The sequence below is a fragment of the Quercus lobata genome, chromosome 4 (assembly GCF_001633185.2).
Source record: "Quercus lobata isolate SW786 chromosome 4, ValleyOak3.0 Primary Assembly, whole genome shotgun sequence".
Taxonomy (NCBI): domain Eukaryota; kingdom Viridiplantae; phylum Streptophyta; class Magnoliopsida; order Fagales; family Fagaceae; genus Quercus; species Quercus lobata.
The window spans coordinates 61020301-61044359 of NC_044907.1; the positions used below are offsets into that span (position 1 = coordinate 61020301).

Consider the following 24059-nt stretch of genomic DNA (forward strand, 5'->3'; position numbering starts at 1 on the left):
ATATATTTCTTTCCAGTCGTTCTTGACCCTCTATCTGTTGAGTGTGTAGGTCATTACTCGAGTGCTCGTCCCATCAGTCACCTTCCCAAACCTTTTGTGAGTTGCAGCAACTAAGGCCATACTATTCAAGAGTCCTTTCATCATTAATGTGGCCAGGACGTTGGTTGGGCGCATTAAATGCGAAGGTGACAGCCTTTCCTTCAACTACTCCTACGCCATACTCCCTTGTGCGTCCTACTGTACTCGTCCTTTCTTCGGGGAATGCTCTAGGAGGCTATCTTTGATAGCGTGTCGTTCTTTCCTACTCGAGTCTGGAATGCCGAGAACAGAATCGTCCTCGGCAACATCTCTAGGTCATTTGGACTTTCGTCGTGTGTCCTCAAGCATTTCTATCCTCGGCGCGGGCCTTGGGCCCAGCACAAAGTGGGCCGGGGTCGCCAAGTTCTCTGGCCCCACAATAAATATATATATATATATATATATATAGAAATATATAAATAGCAGTAATCCCAAAACAATACACCAGTATCAATTGATACTGAAATATTTCATTCCCCTAGTCAAATTGAAATGGCCTCCAATACGAAATTAACTTCCTTAGATAGAACACCAGTGATTGGTAGCAAGAGGGGAGAGTGGGGCAGTTTTGGGTTTAATAGTGAGTTAGTTTGAGTTTTTTGTGAAAATAATTAATTTTTAATAGATTGACGAGGTGGTAAAATCTTGGCCTTTTATTTTTAAAGAAATTTTAGGATTGTTGGAACTATATCTGTTAAGAGTACCCTAAGAACTCTAGAGGATTTTAATCCCTAAATTATACCCCATTTTACACTTACTCTCCTATACTATAAGAATATACACTTTACTCCCTAAACTATTACTAATGTAACAGTTGCCCCTCTAAATTATTAGAATGCATACCCTTCTATTACTTGTGGAACACTTTGCACCCCTACCCCATGGGTAGTAGTTTAGGAAAGTAAGTGTGCATTCTTATTGTTTAGTGGGGTAAGTGTAAAAGGAGTCATAATTTAGGGGGTAAAATATGCATTTTCATAGTTTAGAGGGGATGAATGTAGAGGGGGTATAGCCTAAGATGGTAAAAGTGTTCTTCTTTATAGTTTATGAGGCTAAGCGTAAAAGGATCATAGTTTAGAAAGTAAAGTATAATTTCCCTTGTTTTTTATGATACCTCTCTTGGTTGGATTAATTATGTCATGTGTGGAGAGAATTAGTTGGTTAAATTTAGTATTTGCAAGGTTCAATAGAAGATTAGTCAAGACTTGAGAAGTGTTGTTTACTTTGGAGTACCTTTATGTTTTCTCCATATCTACCATGATAGCAAGTCAATCGATCGAGTCATGAAGGTTGATTGATTTAAGTGTAAATATTGGATTTTTTTGGGCTTAAAAACCAGTTTTGAAGTGTTTCAAATGGTTAGTGAGTTTTGTAAACATTTGTTGATATTAAATCAACCAAGATATTTCTCCAAAGGAAAATGTGGGACAAAATGGGCTTCTACCCTTTTTGGGTAAAGTAATTAGCCTTTTGCCCTTCTTCCCAAACTAAATAGGAAAATGCCCATCTTTTGAAAATCGAGTTTCTCAAAATCGAGTTTAAAAAAAAAAAAAAAATTCTGGAGCCCTATAGTGACGTTTTTAAGGACCTATAGTGACATTTTAAGAACCTATAGTGACGTTTTATAACTTGATATCCATGAAATCGAGTTATAGGCAATTAAATTGCCTATAACTCGATTTCATGGATATCAAGTTACAAAACGCCACTATAGGTCTTTATAAACGTCACTATAGGTCCTTGAAAACGTCACTATAGGGCTTAAATCGATTTTGAGAAACTCGATTTTCAAAAGAAGGGCATTTCCCTATTTAGTTTGAGAATAAAGACAAAAGGCTAATTACTTTACCCAAAAAAGGCAGAAGCCCATTTTGTCCGGAAAATGTGTTTATTGAAAAGATATAACTCATTCCCCATAAATTCCGATCCATATTAAAATTTTAAGAGGCCCCATCACCATTATATAAAAATTCACGAGTAATTTTTCAAGAATGCTACTTGAAGAATTCTTGGCTTATTTAATTGTATCTTGTATAAAAATTTGCAGTAATCATTTTTGCTTTTTATATTATTTAATTTTTTTTAGAAGAAAAAAAATATTTAATTTAATTGAAATTTTAATTAAATTTGTGATTTGACAGATGACTGTCTTGTTAAACCAATGACTCTGGCTTGAAACCCATTCCGTGTCAAGTTGCGGTCTGAATTTAATAAATATGTTTCCACATCCAACTATTCTTGAAAAAATAATAATAATACAATTGTTAACTTTTTTCTCTTTTTTTAATGGACCATGAATTATTTTGGAGTACACTATTGTGCATCAGTGAAACAAAACGAAAGTAGTTTGAATTAACCAAATTACATCATAGAAGTAGAATCAACGGACGGACAGACAAAGTGACTTTCATGTTTTCTTTTTCTTTTCTTTTTGGGAAGTAAACAGCCCGTGCAGATAAGTGAAAGTGAGTCGTGTGATAATGACCAATTAATGACGCTTAAGATTAGGAAAAAGATTTAAAGTTTCAAACCATTAAAGGCCCAATTCTTGCACACTTTGTACGAATTTTTCATGCATGCATGAATGACCGATGGCCAAGAAATCTGTGGATATTAATTATTTATCGTCACTAACCAGAATCAGTCTTTAACATTACCAGATAAAAACTGCATTTTTTTTATCATACTCGATTAACTTTGAAATTTCAAAACCTCTTTTGAGTCTTTGAGACAACCGACTTAAATAGCGATTTTAAACTTCATAGCTATAGTGAAGTGATATAAAGTCTGCCCTTTAGGAAGGGGTAGAAACTGTTAAACATACCAGGTTGCACATGCACGTGTGACTTTGGGCTGAAATCCTGAGGTTTTTATTTTTATTTTTATTTTGTTGATAATCTGCAATGGAATTAAACAAAGGAATCGAAACAAAGGGGACAATCTTCCTTAAAAACCGACTTGATAGCACTTTACCCTTATTATAACAGACAGACAAACGGAATTTAAAGCAAACATGGGCTGAAATCCTAAGTTGAAAACAAAATAAAACTACACTTTTAGGAAAACGGGCAGAATAAAAGAGAATAGAGATGCGCATCCAACAGAGAAGCCTTTTTATTGGATTTGGGCTGACGCCACCAGAGTGAGACTTTAGACTCAAATAATCCAGCAAACTGCAAGAGAAACAATGAATAAATAAATAAATCTCCTTATTTTCTTTTCCTGAATAAATGTCAGTTATTTTAGATAGAAGAATTTTTTATAACTTGTGCCAAAATGCGTACAAGACTACAAGTTATAAAAATATCTTACCGCAACTTCATGGTTGCGTACCAGCATCAGAGGTTGTAAAATTTTCATGAGCAATAACATCCCCAGTAAAATTTTCAAACATTCCATCCAAGGAGAAACCATATTCTCCATGATCAATATGATAAGGAATCCGAACAGGAGCATTAATGGAGAAGAAACCAGGATCTCCAGAAATATCATTTGTTGATGCATCGATATCATTGAGAAAGCTTTCATAGTCAAAAGGTTGACCTCCAGTGAATTCATTCCGGATCTGTTCACTTGAAAATGCTTCAACCATTTGGGTCATCAAAGCATTGCTTTGGTTTCCACAACTGGTACTACCTCCCATGGTTTGTAAGTTGGTTTCAGAAGGCCATGTTACACTCTGAAAGCCTTTAGTGTTCTTTGCTGCTGGAGCTTGTTGCTCTGGTGATAATATATTTGGCTCATTTGCAACCGTGGTCTTCAAGACTTGATCGACCAAAGTCATTGGTGGATGTTCCTCCATTTGATATCTGGACTGAATATGCTCTGAACTGGTACCATCTTTGTCTTTGCGCCCCATCATACGCAGCTGCACCTTTTCTTTTTTTTTAAGGCTTTCACAGTATTTCTGCTCCATGAAATAGTGAATAGTGAGTATCCTTTACCGAAAGAGAAATCTGACTTCATAAACTATCACTCAACAGGTGTGATTTTTCCTTAAGAGGCATCTGACTCGGTAACTTGATAAATCACCATTTCACACCAAGTTTTAAGTCAAGAACACTTGATATCATGTTAAATTAGCGTGTGCCCTAACTGGATATGACCTTATAATCGTTATTCTAATATGATTGTTTAAGTTTAAATAGATATGCACATGCTGGGGAAAAATCAATTAAGGATATAATAAGAATAACAATTACCTGCAGATGGCTGGAAACCTTTTCCCTATCAACATCTTCAAAACCCTTAAAGTTACTTCACAAGAGTTGCAAAATTTTCCTGGGAGTTGCATCTGCATCAACATATATAAGATATTGTAATACAGGCTAAAATGCTAACAGTGAAGAATGGGATGGAGTGCACAAACAATCATTATGGCTGAGTTTAATTACCTGTCTTCAGAAACAAAATTTCTATTCTGAAGAAACAAAATTTTCTATTCTTGGACTTACAGAAACACAAAACAAGTCTAACAGATTGCATTTAAAATATAATAATAATAACCCTTAGCACAAATATTTTTTCCAGAAGTTGCTTTAAGAGAATAACCCAAACAACTAATAAAATGATTATTTTCAACCTCATTGAACTAACCACAAACTAATGATTCCAAAATTAACATTAGTTATTGTTTCAAAAAAGGAAATATTAGTTGCATAAAGTGACACGCTGGTATGATAAATGCACACCCTTAAAGAAAAAGGGTAAAACCTGTTTTACACACACATTTGTACATAGGTATTTTTGAACTGAAATCGTTAGTTGAAGACATGAGTTACTCAAAATTTCAGTTCAATATAACGTGTATGGACGTTTGTGCAAAACAATGTGCGTGTAATTTACACTACCTTTAGGGGAAAAAAAGAGAGAGAGCACAGATGCATTATATGAATTTATTGAATTATTGCAAATAGTCGTACAGAAGTGTTACAGAATTAAGGCTCCATACAATGTGCTATATTTCTCAGCGAGAATAATTAAAATGGACATATTTAACTTATGGAGAACTAGTTCCAGTACAGTTACTCCATATGTTTTCCTTCCCATATCTAACAAACTCATTTTTTAGTCATAAATGGGCCACTAAATTATTTTAAAGTAATTGACTTCACCAACTTGCACCATTAAAAGCAATGGACAAAGTGAACATGAGCAGATAAATGACTAGAGTGTGAGAACAACAAATTAATGCAGATAAGATTAGGAAAAAGACTCATACTATCAGCGCCTCCCAGTTTTTGCACACTTTCTTCAAACTTTTCACGAGAGTCTGGTGTCCAAGACATCCGCTGATTTCTCACTCTGGACACATTATTTGTTGGCTGCTGCACTTGAGCCCACTTATTGTCTTTCTTGAAAAACATACATGTACACCACATTAAGAACACTCATCGGGATAAGCTTCAGCTGATACTCACAGGTGCCATTTTCCAAACTCCATTGAACAATGTTAGGTTGACCATCCTCGAATGTCACTACGTAACATTATAAATATTGAGATGTTAGATTCACAAAATTGTTAATGAAACAGAAAATGACTTACTTATCCAAGAAAAACACACACACTGTGTACTTACCAATAACAGGCAAATCCATCTCTCTACCAATTCGAAGAAGTTCAAATTCATTCACACCAAGCAAGCATTGTTCAATTATAATAATATGAAATACACTTCCCTCCATCCTTAGCAGAGTTGAAGCATCCTCCACTCGAACGCATTTAGTAACTGCAAAATATTTGTGGTTAGGGTAACTGGTCTAATTGCCATTTAAATTAGAAAAAAATTATAGAAAAGGAATCCTATCAGAGGCATTGACCACTAACTAAATAGTTGCTAAAATGATGCTAAATAACAAAATTTCCCCAAGGGGACACTGTGTTTACGTTTCAGTGTTGCTCAAATGCGTTTGGTCAGGCAGAGAAACAAAAACTGGTCATCAGGCCTGAGAATGGTAGGGCAAAATTGGGTAGACCGTAGACAGCAGTTGGCTGCTGCGAGTGGCAGCAATGGGCAAACTGCTGCAGGTGTATTATGATCCTAGTGTCCCACATTGATTAAGTATAAGTTTAACCATGTGTTTATAAGCTCTAAGACACCCTCCTCTTGCAAGCTGGTTTTTAGGGTGAGTTTTCAACAATTTAGAGAAACAACAAATTCGTAATTCAATTACTAAAGAGTCAATTACTGACCAATTTCACAATCATTCATGTTAACAATTTCCACAATTAGAAATTACTTGCCTGCATTGCTCGCCTACATAGGCAGTCGCATTCCACCGGAAGTAGATTCAACAATTAATTTCAGCCTAAATCAAAAAATAAGTTTTCTGTCTAAAAAAAAATAAGTATATAAAATTGAGAAAAAACATTTTCAAAGAGAAAACCCAAAACAAAATCAAAGCAATCCAACATACCCAAAACTAAATCATATTTCATACCCAAATATAAAAATAAATAAAAAAACCTTTACCGTGGCTGTGCCGACGATCTTGCAATAACGCTTCAACTCAATCCAATTTGATGGTGGCCCTTGTTATAGCGCTTCAACTCAATCCCTTAGCATGCTAACTCGCGGCCATTCGAGACCTGCAGTTTAAACTCAATAAAAAACGAAAGGAATAAGAAGTAACCTTCATATCCAAATCTCCGAAGGTTCGCCTCCATTTCTTGCAGACTTTGCTGACCGTGATCCACAATCAAAACGCTCAAACCAAGGGGAAAATTATTAAAATTTGTGTCGCTTTCCCTCAACAAGGCACTGCCATTGTTCTTCATGTGGAAGATGATGAATGGAAAAAACCTGTGTTCTAGTTTGATATGTGGATTACTGAGTAAATTCAAATGGATTAGTACCGATAAGAATAAGACTGCGCTAGCGTATATATAAAGCATTCTGCAAGGGAAAAGGTGAACGCTTGCTGGAATGTACGGGTCCCACCGCCACAAACATCACAAATACTTTTTTAGTGAACAAAATTTCTTTTGGATATTCTTATATTGAATGTAAATTTTAAAAATTTAACCATTAAATAATATGTTCTTATTATATCTTTCATGCTTATAAAATTTTAACGAAATCAAAAATTAATTATTATATCATTGAACAAATGTTAAAATTTCAAATTTTTATGATATAAAATTATGTATAAAAAATAATTTTATTGATCGAATAGTAAATAACATCTGATTTGAACAAAATTTGATATACGTGTTAAGAACCTAAAGAACATGACGTTCAACGATTAGATTTTTAAAATTTTATATAAAAAAGAGATATATGAGAAATTTGAAGAGTTATATGAGAAGTTTGAAGAGTACTAGTTTGGAGAAAAACTTTTGTTCTTTTTTAATTAACCATTTTTTTTAGTAAATAATTAACTAGTTTAAGAAAGTTTTTAGGGAGAAAAATATAAAGTAATCAATATTTTGAGAACTTTTTTTATTTTTTGTAAAAGTGTTATCAAAAATTTTTTCAAATGATTTACTTTCAATTAATCTAAGGGTTCGTTTGAGAATAATTTATTTAAATGAAACTGAAAATTTGTTGCTATAAGTGTAAAAAAAAAGTTAAAGGCTAACTAAATAGTATAATGAAATTTATGAATAATACCGAAAAGTGCAATGAAACTCACGAATAGTATAAAAAAGAAACTAAAAAAATAAAATAAACTAAAGCTTGCATCACATTCCAAACAGGTTCTAAGAGCATCTGTTAACATGATCTATATCCTAAGGAATAAATACTTTCGGTTCCTACCTAAGTTTGTGTTCCCTCTCACAAACGACTACAAATTACTTTTTTTTTTCTTATTTTATATATTGTTAGTGGAATGTGGATTTAAAGCTTTTTTTTTTCTTCAATTTTATTTCAAATTACCTAATTTTTAACTTTTTAAAATTAAATTAATTTTTTAGCTTTTTATCTCACATTAATCATTATATAATTGAATTTTTGTTTATTTATTTATTTCCGAATTATGATGTACACAATCTATTGGAAGATAACACCATAGTCATAATAGCATCATCATTAGTGGTGGTAAAATAGCAAGAAAGCATAAAAAAATATTATTGTATCACTTAGGCTGCGTTTGAATCGTATTCAAAGTGATTCCGGAAATGATTTTCCGGAAAATGCATGCGTTTGGCTGTCACGGAAAACATTATTTTCCGGAAAATGATTTCCGGTTGACCACAAATTTCCCCTTTGACCACGGAAATCGATTTCTGCCTTCATTTTCACTTCAATTCACTTCCGGAAAAAGAGAGAGAGAGAGAAGAGAGAGCCCAGATCAGAGAGAGAGAGGGACGATCGCGCCGCTCGTCCGACGATCGCACCGTGCGGACGAGCGACGCGGTGCACGATCGCGATCGTCGATTGAGCGGGGCGATTGACGATCGCGATCGACGAGCGCTCTTGTCTCTCATCGATCGACGAGCGCTCGTTGATCGATGATCGACGAGTGCGTTCGTTCGACGAGTGCGCTCGTCGATCGACGAGAGACGAGCGCGTTCGTCCGACGAGCGCGCTCGTCGGACGCTCGTCAGACGCTCGTCGTACGAGCGTTTTGCCGGATTTGATGCATTTTCTGGTAAAATGATGAAATGAACCAAACACCAAAATTAATTTTCCGTAAAATGAATTTTGTGACAGCCAAACACATGAAAACGTTTTCCTTTCCGGAAATGATTTTACGCGAACCAAACACAGCCTTAGTTGGGTTTCGTGGCAGAGGAAAAGCGAGGAAGTGAGAAGGAAATTAATAAAAAAAGAAAATTGTTTGGATAATGGTAAAAAAGATCTATTTTTGGCTAAACTAAGTAGTTTTTTAGTTTGCCAAAAATATCATTTGCAAAAAAAAAAAAAAAAAAAAAAAAAAAAAAAAAAAGCCTAAACTGAGTAGTTTTTTAGTTTGCAAAAGAGATCATATCTTTAGTTAAAAATAAAAAAAATAAAAAATCAGAGATTAAACAAAAGATTTTTTTTTTTTTTTTTTTTTTTTTTTTTGCTAACCAGATTAAACAAAAGATTGAACTTTGGTCTTATGCAGAAATCAATTCCACGCGTGTTGGCCTATTGGATCATATTATTTTTATTTGACCATTAGAGGGTTGGTAGGGGAGCCTATTGCATCGTATTCTTTCTCTTTTGTTTAATCTCTGGTTTTTTATTTTAACTAAAGATATGATCTTTTCATATACTTTATATTTACATAAAAAGCGCCTACTGCTAGGAGTGTCAATGTTTGACTCAACTCACGAACACGACACAAACCCGACACGGGTTTTTTCGGGTTAGGGTTGGACCTTAATAGATTTGGGTCATAAACGGGTTGACTCGAAAGCGACACGATAAGAAACGTGTCATAAGCGGGTCAACCCGCATAACCTGCAATAGACACATTTGACACGCTAATTTATTTGTGTCAACCCAAAATGACCCACTTAGCACAACCTGTTTAACTCATTTAACAAATAAATATTTATTTTATTTTAGATTTGTCAAATACCTTTTATATCCAACATATATTTTAAATTTAAAAAGAAAAGTGAGTAATTACAAAAATTTACAAGGGATATAATTGAAAATTGAAACTTCACAGACCCTAGAACTACTATTTTTATTTTTTTTTGGCATAGAACTTGCACAAATAAAATTGGATGAGCTTGTGGAAGATGTTATGAATTTGGACATCAACAAAGAATCTATGGATGATGATATCGCTCTGAATCAGTAAGGTAGATGATCTGGTTTCGGTGGGTTACTGAAGCGGTTGAAGGCTTACAAAAAGTAAGCGCAGTCAAAGAGGAAACCGGAGAAGACCGGCCAAACCCCCTCCGATGGTAAAGTTAGTCTCACAGGAATGAAGTTCCAAGTATTTGGGAGTCAAGTCTCAGAAAAGTTCTTACCTCTCTCAGGTTCAGACCGGTCCTTTATATAGAGATCTTAGGGACGGTTATTTGTCCAAATAACCTCCCCAAGACTTGTGGAAGCCAACGAGTCCGGAGTTAACTTCCTCAACAGCTATTAAAATCGTAATTGCTAATGGAAGTTAACTTATTTGATGGATTCATGGCGATAGTTACAGGTTTGGTAACCGCTACAGAAAGTCAAAAGTTTTCCAAGTGTTGCGTGTTCGTCCGTCTGGTGTAGGACAGTTTGGTCGTCCATGGACATCTGAGGATCGTCCATGGACGACTTTATCGTCCATGGGAGACTTCACTGATCAAGAGTAGTATTATTGTCCATGAACATTTTTCCTTCTTCTGGGGTGATTCTTAGTCCAACTTGCTCTATTGGCTCTGGACGATACCTTTGGACGAACCGGAGTTGGACTAATTTTCTGCTCCCCTATCAGTTGCCCCTTTGTTCAAAGGGTCGTCCAGGATATTGTTGTGATTTTAATAAAATTTCACTTTTTGTGAGCCACGTGTTGCGAAGCTATTGGCTGGCCAGTCGTGTCGAACCCATTTCCCAAAGGAATTGCCACGTGTCAATTTTTGAGTGGTGAACGTCGCTTCAATGACCCTGTTGCTGGGGCCTATAAATAGTGCATTCTCTTTCATGCCCCTTACTTTCCTCTCATTTTCCCCTCTGCCATCTCGTCCAAAAGCCTCGTCTAGCCCTCGTCCTAGTTCTATCAGGTATTTCTTCTTTCTTTTTAGGTTTTCATCTCAAATCTTTCTACATTTCAACTATGTCTTCGTCTAGTAGTATAGAGAGGGAGATAGACGAGTACCAGGACGTTTCTTCTGGGAGTGAGGGTAATGAGGATAGTGTAGATAGCTCGTCCTGTTGTGATTTCTCAGACGAGCATTACTCGTCTGGGGTTCCTGGCATTCCCTTAGAGGAACTTCAGGAACTACAACGTAGGATGGCTTCTGGATCTGGGGCTAGCTTGTCCAGACAGCCATCTAGCCCTCCTCAAGACAAGGAAGAGGACGAGGAAGACGTCATTTATAGTTGTGCCCCAGAGGTAGCATCCACCTTAGATGCTGTCAAGTTAAAAACTCTTGTAGATAGATACCAAATTCCTAAAGAGCTTAACCCTCGTCTACCCAAGGCTAGAGAGTGGTGTTGTTCTCCTTCCTCTGGTTTAGGGGTATATACTTCTTACCTTTTAGCTGGCCTTAGGTTTCCTCTAAATGCCTTCTGTAGAGACCTCTTCCAAAGGTTGGGTATTGGACCTAACCAGCTCAACCCCAATGGTTGGAGGACGATAGTTGCCATGCAAGTGTTATGGCGTGAGGCACTGGAAGGGAACCGTCTAATTACGGTGGACGAGTTCCTTTACTGTATAAGCCCTCAGAGATAAAGAAATATGCTGGTTTTTACCAGTTCTCGTCCAGGGGCTCTTATTACAGTTTAATTAAGGGCCGTAGCTCGTCTGACCGGCTTTGGAAAAAAGAATTTTTTATTATTTCTGGAAATTGGGCTGGGGACCCAGCTGATGTGGGTAGTCCCCCCTTCCCACCTTTTACCAGCCCTCTAGATCGTCTTCGTCCTGAGGGTATGTTTTCTTTCCATTTCATTTCATTTCTCTTTACTTTTTTCCTATCTTTCAATCGTCTAACTCTTTCTCTTGGTGATGCAGCTGTTGTTCATCCACACTTAGACAAATTTTACCTGGACCGGATAGACGTGGTTCATACCTTCCCTGGGAGAACTTTCCACGATTTGGTAACCCTCAGTCGTCTAGCAACTTGGGGACTCGGCCCAGTGCCTACTGCAGAGAACCTTAGTCACGAGAAGACTACTCATCGAAGTAAGTATCGTCCACTTTATTTCGTTTCCATTTCTTCTTCTTTTTTTTCTTTTTTTGATTGATTTTCCTCGTTACAGGGATAACTACAATAAGGGAAAACAAAGAGAAAACAGTGACTAGTGGGGACGAGGATGTTGTTGCACCTCCATCTGTCCAAGTGGCTTCCGTCCAAGCTGGGAAGAGGAAGTCTAAGCCAATATCTAGTGCTGTGGACCTAGACGACCTCCCAAGTCGTCGAGGCCCTAAGAAGCAAAAGTCAGGTAAGACTTCCCTTCCCAAGGTCCCCAAGTTTGTACTTCCAACAGTGAACTTGGACTAACCTTTGGTGGATGTGGACCCGTCCAAATAGTCCATCCCGTCCAGGCCGATCCTCCCCCTCCACCCAAAGCTTCTTGCAAGCCTAGCCCGTCTAAGCCCTCTGATCGTCCTTCAAATCTAGTTCTGGACGAGGGTTATGCATGGAGGACGTTCAAAGGAATCGTCACTAATCGTGAAGTGAATGAGTGCTATAACATGTCAGTGAAGGAGTTTGAACGTTCCGGCGTCCGTGACCTTTTTAAGGTAAGTCTTTCCCTCGTCCTTGTGTGAAATTTTTTTTTTTTTTTTTTAATTTTAATTTGAATAGGATGTTTTAACTCCCTTTCGTCCATATGCAGGCTATGTCAAAATTTTATACAGCAACCTGCCAAGCTAAGGAGCTTGCTGCAGAGGCTAAGACAGCTAAGGACAAAGCCAAGGAGCTGAGCAATGAAGTTCTGCTAAAGAAGGGGGAGGTCCTTAGGTTGACTGAGGATTTTAATCGTTTACAAGGAAGTGAGACGAAGCTGAAAAACAAGGTGGAAGAGCTTAAGGCTGATAACTTGGAGAAGGATACTCGTATCGTCCATCTCAAAGGACAAGTCTCTGAGTTTGCCTCGTCCTTAGAAAAAGTACGTGAAGAAGCCATAGCAACTTTTAAGAAGTCTGACGAGTACAAGAATCGTCTAGACAGTCATTACGTAGCTAGTTATGAGGACTTTCATGCTGATGCTAAAGAGGCATATCCTGACTTGGACTTCAATTCTTTTAAGCTTCCCCTCGCTACTGAAAGTTCCTTGTTGCAGACGAGCTCTGAGGACGTCAACATAATGGACGATGCTAACACTGAGGTGACCAAGGACGACCCCAAGACTAGCTTGCCCAAGTGAAATCATTTTCCTTAGAAAATTTACTTTACTTTTATTTACCTTTTTCTGGAAGTGCCCGTTGTTTTGGGCTTTTTACTTCTTTTATTCAAGTTCATACAAGTACAATTGTCTCATCCAAGATTGTGGACGAGTTTTATATACAATTAGTTTCATTTTCACAACTTAAGGGGTTTTTGGACGTGGGTCGTCCCCCCTTCTTTAAATTTCATGAAAATATGAATATTTTCTATTTTCACCTTCCATTGTGTTTGAATACATACCTTTCCAGCTTTATATATGAAATTTTTATTTTTATTTTCATTAGTCATATCATTTGTGGCTATGTGGTTCGTCCACCCAGGAATTCAATTTGCCTCGTCTTGAGTACGGGGTGAATTTTTTATTACATCACCAAGATAGAGCAAATTGAATCCTTTTAGCTTATGTATAGTTCGTCTATGAATGACTTCCTTTTCGATTAGATTTTATTCATCATTCAAATTTAGGGACGATCATATTGTCGTCCTTGATAAGACTTCCCAACAATTTCTCGTCCAAGCAATGGATTGTTACGCTGGTTTTTGCAGTCCTTGTTCGTCTATGTTTTGGACGGCCACTTCTCGGACTTCATCTCGTCTTGAGCTTTAGACGAATATACCCTTAACTCAGGTTTCATCTCGTCTTATGCTTTGGACGGATGTACCTTTGCTCCATTTTTAACTCAGGTTTCATCTCGTCTTAAGCTTTGGATGGATGTACCTTGTTTCATTTTTAACTCAGGTTTCATCTCGTCTTAAGCTTAGGACGGATGTACCTTGTTTCATTTTTAACTCAGGTTTCATCTTGTCTTTAAGCTTTGGACGGATGTACCTTGTTTCTTTTTTCCTTTTGAGGAAAGTTTATGGACGATATATCCTTGCGTCCAAGGATTTCATTCGTCCATGCTTATTTTTCTTTTTTGTGGATCAGTCTGAATGAATATACAAAAATAAAGGATTCCAATAATATACTTGAAAATACATCATATATATTTGAAAATCCAAACTTATGTAAACATTCGTCCGCAGGCATGGCACATGCTCGTGAGCTAGTGCCTTATTGAATTAAAAATACAAACCAACTCGTCCATAAATAGCACAAAAGTGAAAACACTAATGTACTTTCTAGGGGATTATTAAAATACTTAAAACGCATAATAGTAGTAAATAAACATGAGATACTTCTGCTCGTCCAGCTATCTCGTCCAAGGCCACTTTTGTCAAGAGTCGGCACTTATTGATGGTATTTCCTTAGGTGCTCAACATTCCAAGGGTGTTCTAGCCTTCGCCCATCCAAAGCTTCCAAATAGTAAGATCCTTGCCTCTTGCAGTTGATAACCCTATAAGGTCCTTCCAAATTTGGCCCAAGTTTCCTGTAGGCCGGGTTTCTTGTTGCCAAGGTAACCCTCTTCAGGACGAGATCCCTGATGTTGAAGCGCCTAGGCTTCACCATAGCATCATATTGTCTTACCATAAGATTTTTGTACCTTGTTGTTCTCTATTCTGCATCCATCCTGACTTCGTCCATAAGGTCAAGGTTAAGATGGAGTTGTTCTTCATTTTCTTCAGCTTGATACTTCCTCACCCTGTGGCTCGTCATATGTACTTCTGCCAGCATAACTGCCTCACTTCCATAGGCTAGTTTAAAAGGAGTTTCCCTTGTTGGAGTTCTCACTGTCGTTCTGTAAGCCCATAAAACACCTGATAACTCATCCGGCCATACTCTCTTTGCCCCTTCGAACCGAGTCTTGATGATCTTCAACAAGGATCGGTTTGCTACTTCTGCCTGGCCATTGGCCTGTGGGTGGGAGGGTGAGTAGTAATGGTTCTTCATTCCAAGTTGTTCACAAAATTCCCTGAAAGGTGTGTTGTCAAACTGTCGTCCATTGTCAGACACTAGTACCCCAGGTACCCCAAATCTGCATACAATGTTCTTCCAGACGAAGTTCTTGACATTCTGTTGTGTAATTTTTGCTAAGGGTTCGGCTTCCACCCATTTTGTGAAGTAGTCTATTCCTACCACCAGAAACTTCATTTGCTGAGTTCCAGTTGGAAAGGGCCCCAAAATGTCTAGTCCCCATTACGCGAAAGGCCAAGGGGCCATCATTGGCGTGAGATACTCTGCTGGCTGTCTAGGAATGGTGCTGAAGCGCTGACATTGATCACATACTTTGACATATGCCTTAGCATCAGCTTGGATGGTTGGCCAATAGAATCCGCTATGGATGACTTTATGGATGAGTGATCTGGCTCACAAATGGTTACCACATGCTCCTTCATGAACCTCCCTCAACATGTAGTTTGCCTCGTCCAGAGCCAAACATCTTAAGAGAGGCTAGGAAAAACCTCTTTTGTATAACACTTCGTCCATAAGTATGTACCTGGCTGATTTGACCCTGAGCTTCTTAGCTTCGTCCTTCTCTTCTGGGAGCCTTTCATCCTTCAAGTATGACACTATTAGGGTCATCCAATTTTCGTCACCCTCAATCTGCAGCATCTCTGGAAGGTCTACACTTGGCATGTATTGTACTGCATCTAACTCGTCCACTGCTTCATTCGTAGACGCTTCCTTTGCCAGAATATCTGCTTCCACATTCTCTTCCCTTGGGATTTGAATGAAATCAGCTTTTTTGAATTTCTTTACAAGGTGCACTACCTTCTTTAGATATTTCTTCATTCTGTCTTCCTTGACTTCGCATGCCCTATTTACTTGGCCTATGACTAACTGAGAGTCTCCCAAGACAAGTATTGAATCTGCTTCTACAGACTTAGCCAACTCTAACCCCTTTAAAAGGGCTTCATACTCCACTTCATTATTAGTAGTCTGGTATTGCAAACGAGCCTTGTACTTTAACTTGTCTCCTTCTGGCGACTGCAAAACAACACCAATTCCTCCAGCATACAATGTAGACGATCCATCTACATGGACGACCCATTTTTTATTGTACTTTCCTTCCCCAAGATCCTCGTAACTCGGAGTGAACTCTGCAATGAAATCTGCTAGGGTTTGAGCCTTTATTGCATTTCTCGGTTGGTACCGAATGTCGAATTCACTAAGTTCCACCGCACATTGAATCAGCTGTCCTGCGGCTTCCAGCTTGTTCATTGCCTTCTTGAGCGGATGGTCCGTCATGACATTGATGACATGAACTTGGAAGTAATGACTTAATTTCCTAGAAGCTATTATCAGTGCAAAAGCCAATTTCTCTATAAGCGGATACCTTCCCTCTGCTCCTCTGAGTGCTCGGCTAGTGTAGTACACGGGTTTTTGTACTTTCCCTTCCTCTCTGATTAGAGCTGAACTTACGGCGTGTGGGGACACCACTAAGTATAGGTACAGTTCTTCTCCTTACACAGACGGACTTAATAATGGAGCTGTAGTGAGATAGTCCTTCAGGTCTTGGAAGGCCTTTTGACATTCGTTCGTCCATTCGAATGCCTTTCTGAGGACTTTGAAGAAAGGTAAACATTTGTCTGTGGCTTTCGAAACAAACCTGTTCAAAGCAGCAACTCGTCTAGTGAGGGATTGGACTTCCTTGATATTCTTCGGTGGCTCCATGTCTAATATGGCTTGGATCTTGTCCGGATTCGCCTAGATTCCTCTTTGCAAAACCATGAACCCCAGAAACTTTCCTAATGATACTCTGAATGCACACTTACTTGGGTTCAATTTCATCTTATATCGCCTAAGTGTTTCAAAAGTTTCCTGTAGATCGTCCAAATGGCTTCCCTCGTCTATGCTCTTCACAAGCATGTCGTCAACATAAACATCTACATTCTTTCCTATCTATGGACGAAACATGTGATTTACCAACCTTTGATAAGTTGCCCCTGCGTTCTTTAAACCGAAGGGCATCACTTTGTAGCAAAACTAGCCTTGGCTGGTAATGAAGGAAGTCTTTTCCTGATCAGCTTCATCCATCTTGATCTGATTATATCCTGAGAAAGTGTCCATGAAGCTCAGCAACTAATGGCCAGCCGTAGAGTCCACCAATTGATCAATGCGTGGCAAAGGATAACTATCCTTAGGGCAAGCCTTGTTCAAGTCAGTGAAATTTACCCACATTCTCCACTTGCCATTCGCTTTCTTCACCATCACCACGTTGGCTAACCAATCTGGGTAATAGACTTCCTTAATAAACTGTGTCGTGGTCAGTTTCTGAACCTCTTCCTTGATTGCCTTATCCCACTCAGGAGCGAATATCCTCTTCTTCTGACGAACGGGCTTAAAAAAGGGGTACACATTCAATCGATGAGTGATTACACTTAGGTCAATTCCCGGCATGTCGTCATGACTCCATGCAAAAATGTCGATACTCTTTCTCAGGAACTGGATGAGGTCTTTTCTTGCCTTCTCCTTCATGCCTGTTCCAATTTTGGTGAATTTCTCGGGATCATCTTCTTGCAAAAGAACATCTTCCAATACTTCTGTGGGCTCTGCAACAACCCTTCTTTCCTCAATGCTCATTGTTTGCACCTGTTCGTCCAAAGCCATCATGGCTAAATAGCATTCTCTAGCTGCCAACTGATCTCCTTGTGCTTGCCCTATCCCGTACTCCGTAAGGAATTTGATTAATAGATGGTAGGTAGATGTTATCGCCTTCCAACTGTTCAGAGTTGGTCTTCCAATAATGGCATTGTATGAAGACGAACAGTCCACCACGAGGAAATTGACTTCCCTAGTTATCTGCTGCAGGTATGACCCTACCACTACTGGTAATGTAATGGTGCCTACGGGTTGCACCTTCATTCCTCCAAACCCTATCAATGGTGAGCAAACTGGACGAAGTTGATCCCGCCCAAGCCTCATCTGTTGGAAGGCAGGGTAGTACAATATGTCTGCTGAGCTTCCATTGTCAACTAACACTCTCCTGGTTGTATAATCTGCAATAAGCAGAATGATGACAATTGCATCGTCATGCGGGTGATGGATCTTCTCAGTATCTTCGTCAGTGAAGGAAATGGCCGGCTCGTCCATTGATCTCGTCCTTGGTGATCGTCCAGAGAGCTGGACGTTTTGCACCACTTTGAGATACGTCTTCTTCGACTTAGAAGATTGCCCCATTGAGTTCCCTCCAACGATAATCCTTATCTCTCCTAGTGGGGGTCGGGACGATTCCTCTATTTTTTCTTTCAACTTTTCATCTCTATGATCCCTTCCAACGAAGTGCCTTAACTTTCCTTGTCTAATAAGATTCTCAATTTGCTGTTTCAGGTCATAACATTCATCCGTGTCATGCCCATGTTCCCTGTGGAAGCGACAATATTTACTCTTATTGCGCTTATTGGGATCTCCCTTCATCTTCTCTGGCCATTTTAGAGAAGGGTCATCTTTGATTTACATGAGCACCTGATCAAGTGGAGCGTTCAAGGGCGTATAGTTCTGGCTTCTTCCCAAAGGACCCGTCTTCCTGTTATCTCGTTCCTTCTTATCTTTCGTCCGTCCCTTCTTTAGACGAGGGCCTTGTTCTGAGTGGCGTGCTGGGTGCGCTTCCATCTTTTCAACTCTTTTCCTCTTCTTGGCTATGATCGCATCTTCTGCATTCATGAAGTTCTGAGCCGAATGGACGAGCTCAGCCATGGTTTGAGGCTCCTTCTCATATAGCTTATGGATAAATAGATCAGAATTAATCCCGCTGTGGAAGGCCGCCAATAGAAGCTTGTCGTCTACCTCGTCCACACTAAGGGCTTCTCTGTTGAAGCGAGTGATGAATGACCGCAGGCTTTCGTTCTCCTCTTGCTCTATGGTTAGCAAGCTGGACGAAGAACGCTTGTGTCTCTGTCCCCCGATGAAATTGTTAACAAACAATTTGCTCAACTCTTCGAAAGAACCTACAGAACTTGGGGGTATTTTGCTGAACCAAACTCGTGTCGGGCCTTTAAGGGTGGTAGGGAAGGCTGTACACATGATTTCATCAGGGACCCCTTGAAGGTGCATCGTTGTCTTGAAAGTAGCAATGTGGTCAAATGGGTCACGCGTTCAATCGTACGAATCCAGGGAAGGCAGTTTGAATTTTGATGGTAGAGGATGACCGTTGATGGAAGCCATAAAGGGAGAGTCAGTTCTGTGGACCAAATCTTATATAGGATTCGTCCTCCTCATGTTCTCTTTCATTTCCTCCATGACTTTCTTCATTTGGTCCATCTCTTCTTTCAAGTGTGGTACCGTCTGTGAAGTGGTGCCTCTTAACTGACTTCCAATCTCAGGATTTTCTCTATCGCCATGACCTTGTGTTTGTCCTCCTCCTTCACGTTCCTCACGTGTCTGTCTTCTCTGATTGATCTCCATTCTTAACTCTTGGTTTTGGCGAGTCAACTTCGCCATTGCAGCCGCCATAGATTGCACATGCTGAATAGACGATGTCTGCATGACTGGTGCAGATTGGCGATCACGTTGGGGATCACTTGAAGCGCCTCTACTTCCCTGACGGCCTGGGCTAGTAGCCCTCAATTTGGTCCTGACCATCCTAACCCTTTGTTGCGGAAAAGATAGTTGCAAAACAATCTCTTCCCACAAACGGCGCCAACTGATATCGCTCCGAATCAGTAAGGTGGATGATCTAGGTTCGGTGGGCTACTAAAGCGGGTTAAAGGCCTACAAAAAGTAAGCGCAGTCAAAGAGGAGACCGGAGAAGACCGGCCAAACCCCCTCTGATGGTAAAGTTAGTCTCACAGGAATGAAGTTCCAAGTATTTGGGAGTCAAGTCTCAGAAAAGTTCTTACCTATCTCGAGTTTAGACCGGTCCTTTATATAGAGATCTTAGGGACAGTTATTTGTCCAAATAACCTCCCCAAGACTTGTGGAAGCCAACGAGGCCGGAGTTAACTTCCTCAACGGCTATTAAAATCGTAACCGCTAATGGAAATTAACTTATTTGATGGATTCATGGCAATAGTTACGGGTTTGGTAACCGCTACAGAGAGTCGAAAGTTTTCCAAGTGTTGCGTGTTTGTCCGTCTGGTGTAGGACAGTTTGGTCGTCCATGGACATCTGAAGATCGTCCATGGACGACTTTATTGTCCATGGGAGACTTCACTGATCAAGAGTAGTATTATTGTCCATGAACATTTTTCCTTCTTCTGGGTGATTCTTGGTCCAACTTGCTCTATTGGCTCTGGACGATACCTTTGGACGAACAGAAGTTGGACTAGTTTTCTGCTCCCCTATCAGATGATAATTGTGGTCATAGTCAGGATTAGTCCACTGTTTACTCAAATTCTTTCAATATTGATACTTAGCATTTGACGAGTTCCAAGGATATTATATTTTTTTTGAACTATGTTATTTTATTTTTGTTAAACTTAGTTATTTTGAATTTGGGTTGAAGTGTATGCATTTCTTTTGGAGTGTAAAGAAATTATTTTCTAGATGAATGTTATATTTTTGTTGAACTATATTATTTTGAATGTGAGTTGAAGACTTGAAGTGTATGCACTACTTTTTGGGATGTAAAAAAAAATTATTTCTAGATGGATGTTATATTTAATATTATACAGGTTGAAATGGGTTGTGTTACATTCGTGTCAACCCAACACGACTCGTTTATTAAGCGTGTCAAATGGGTTGGGTCAGGTTAACCCGCCTTATTAACAGGTTAGGTTAAGGTTGAAGGATTATGACACGATTATTACATGGGTCGGGTTAGGGTTGAGCCATTTAGTCGAATACCCCTACCTTAACACGACATGAACCCGACACGATAACCCGAATTGACACCCCTACCTACCGCTACAGTATTTTGGTACTGTACACTCAATGTATTTGCACTGTATAAGTACTGTAGCGGCAATTGTTGTTGTTGTTGTTGTTGTTGTTTTCTTTCTTTACTTTTTTTTTTTTTCTTCGGTTTGTTTGGTGCTTTTTGTTTTTTTGTCTTTTCTTTCTTCTTTATATACAGTGCTTTTGCTTTAATTAACTAACACTATAGCTGCAGTCCCTAAAGTTTTTTTTTTAAATATTTATGTAAGCTGGTATATATATTGTTATAAGACGCAACAAATTTCATAATATTTTCACAATTATTATACTGACACAACAAAACACATGCATTGTTGCACTGTAGCTACAACAGTGCTTTTAGTTTAGTTACCGGCACTGTAGCTACAATGCCTAAAGTTTTTTTTTTTTTTTTTCAATAGTCGGTTTGTGTTTTTTTTTTCTTTTAAATATTTATGTAAGCTGGTTTACGCAACAAATTTCATAATATTTTTACAATTATTGACCGGCACTATAGCTACCGTGCCTAAAGTTTTTTTTTCAATAATTGGTTTGTGTTTTTTTTTCTTTTAAATATTTATGTAAGCTAGTATATATATTGTTATACTGACACAACAAACTTCATAATATTTTCACAATTATTGATATGTCAATTTCTTACAAGTTGAAATAAAATAATAAAATATGAGACTGTGACTAAGCACAATTAAAAATAAATGTTTTGAAAAAATATTATAACACTTATTGTGTAGTATTTTTACTTTATCGCGAATGCGTGTATGCATAGTAACTATAGTGCTTTTGGTTTAGTTAAATGGCACTGTAGCTACTATATATAAAAGCGCGAATGCGCTAAATTACCGTAGCTACACTGATTTGGTTTCGTGACCCTTTTTTTTTTTCCAAGTTTTGAACAGTAACTACAATGCCACTTCTACAATAGCTACAATTTTTTTTTTTTTTCGTAATCAGTTTGTGTTTTTTTTTTTTCCTTTTAAATATTTATGTAAGGTGTATATATTGTTATACAGACAAAAAAAATTTTACAATATTTTCACAATTATTAACGTGCGCAAATGCGCTAAAACACTGTAGCTACAGGGCTATGGTTTTGTGAGCCACTTTTTTTTCCCAAGTTTTGAACAGTAACTACAGTGCCAAGTGGCATTGTAGCTACAGTAGTTACATTTTTTTTTTCCTTTTAAATATTTATGTGAGCTGGTATATATATTATTATACTGACACAATAAATTTCACAATATTTTCACAATTATTGACATGTCAATTCTTACAAGTCGAAATAAAATAATAAAATATGAGATTGTGACCAATCACAACTAAAAATAAATGTTTTAAGAAAATGTTACAACACTTATTGTGCAGTGCTTTTGGTTTATTCAACTGGCACGGTAGCTACAGTGCCTAAAGTTTTTTTTTTTTTTCTTTTTTTTTCTAGTAATGGTTTGTGTTTTTTTTTTTCTTTTAAATATTTATGTAAGCTGGTAAATATATTGCTATACTGACACAACAAATTTCACAATATTTTCACAATTATTAGCGTGTCAATTTCTTACAAGTCGAAATAAAATAATAAAATATGAGACTGTGACCAACCACAACTAAAAATAAATGTTTTGAGAAAATGTTACAACATTTATTGTGTAGTGCTTTTGGTTTATTCAACTGGCACGGTAGCTATAGTGCTTAAAGTTTTTTTTTTTTTTTAATAATCGGTTTGTGTTTTTTTTCTTTTAAATATTTATGTAAGCTAGTATATATATTGTTATACTGACACAATAAATTTCACAATATTTTCACAATTATTGAAGTGTCAATTTCTTACAAGTTGAAATAAAATAATAAAATATGAGACTGTGACCAACCACAAGTAAAAATAAATGTTTTGAGAAAATGTTACAATACTTATTATGTAATGTTTTTGGTTTATTCAACTAGCACGGTAGCTACAGTGCCTAATTTTTTATTTTTTTTTCAGTAATCGGTTTGTGTTTTTTTTTTCTTTTCTTTTAAATATGTATGTAAACTGGTATATATATTGTTATACTGACACAACAAATTTCACAATATTTTCACAATTATTGACGTGTCAATTTCTTACAAGTCAAAATAAAATAATAAAATATGAGACTATGACCAACTACAACTAAAAATAAATGTTCTGAGAAAATGTTACAACACTTATTATTATCACAATATTTTCACAATTGTTGAGATCTCAGTTTCTTATAGATCAAATAAAAAAATGCTAAGTCCACAACATTTTAACATTAATTTCTACAGTGCCTATAGTTTTTTTTTTTTTTTTTTTTTCTAGTTATCAGTTTGTGTTTTTTTTTTTCTTTTAAATATTTATGTAAGCTGGCATATTTATTAACTATATAAAAAGAGCCAAAGGCTCATGAATAGTGTATTTTTGGTTTATTCAATTAGTGAGGTGCACTTTTTTTTTCTTTTTTTTTCCCCCTTCAAGTATGCCAGTTGGTTTGAGCTTTGTTTTTTTTTATTTTATTTCTATAAGATCTTTATATGTTTACTTTGTACTTGCAATGCAAGTTTACATTGTAAATATACAAAAGTGGTCAATATTATACACATTTGCACAAAAAATGGTAAATATTGTACAAATTTTGTAAATGTGTACAAAATTTGCCAATTTTTTTGTGTATACAATATAAATTTACATTGTAATTAGGTACAATGTATACATAGAGATATTATGAAAATGTTGTGACGCATGTGTCAATTCCTTATGGGTCAAAATAAAACTAAAAAAAATATATTATACCGAGATCTAGCAGAACTAAAAATGTCGTGACATTTTGTTGTTATTACAATATATTCACAACTATTGAGATGTAAGTTATAGGTCAAAATAAAATAATAAAATATTGGACTGGGATCTGTTACGGACTTATACGAATAAGATTAACTTTTTATAACATAATTATCAAAAGTCTTAAAATTAATGTCTCTTTTGATTAATGTAAATCTCTATGTATTTAAAAAATCAAATAATTTATATCTTTATTTTGTGATACAAATAAAATCTAAAATTGATCCTAATCACTACTTTTTTTCCCATGGCTAGCACATGCCTTGCACATGCTGTCCTGACCAGTATACATATATACACGATTTCTTTTTACCAAAGATATGATTTTTTTTTCTTACTTTTTTTTTTTGTGCTGAAGATATGATTTTTTTTGCAATTGATCCACAACAATGTCTTCCAAATTCATGTGATTCTTTTTCGTCCTTTTCTCAGTAAGA

General features: G+C 37.3%; 1 long non-coding RNA gene across 1 annotated transcript; it reads right to left on the reverse strand.

The window, feature by feature from the left end:
* Positions 1-3020: 3020 nt before the first annotated feature.
* LOC115983284 lies at positions 3021-6960 on the reverse strand. The gene is made up of 6 exons (XR_004089985.1): positions 6552-6960; positions 5658-5807; positions 5300-5555; positions 4281-4372; positions 3391-3985; positions 3021-3251 (listed from the first exon to the last, which is right to left on the reverse strand). It is a non-coding gene; the product is annotated as an uncharacterized LOC115983284 (long non-coding RNA).
* Positions 6961-24059: the final 17099 nt, after the last annotated feature.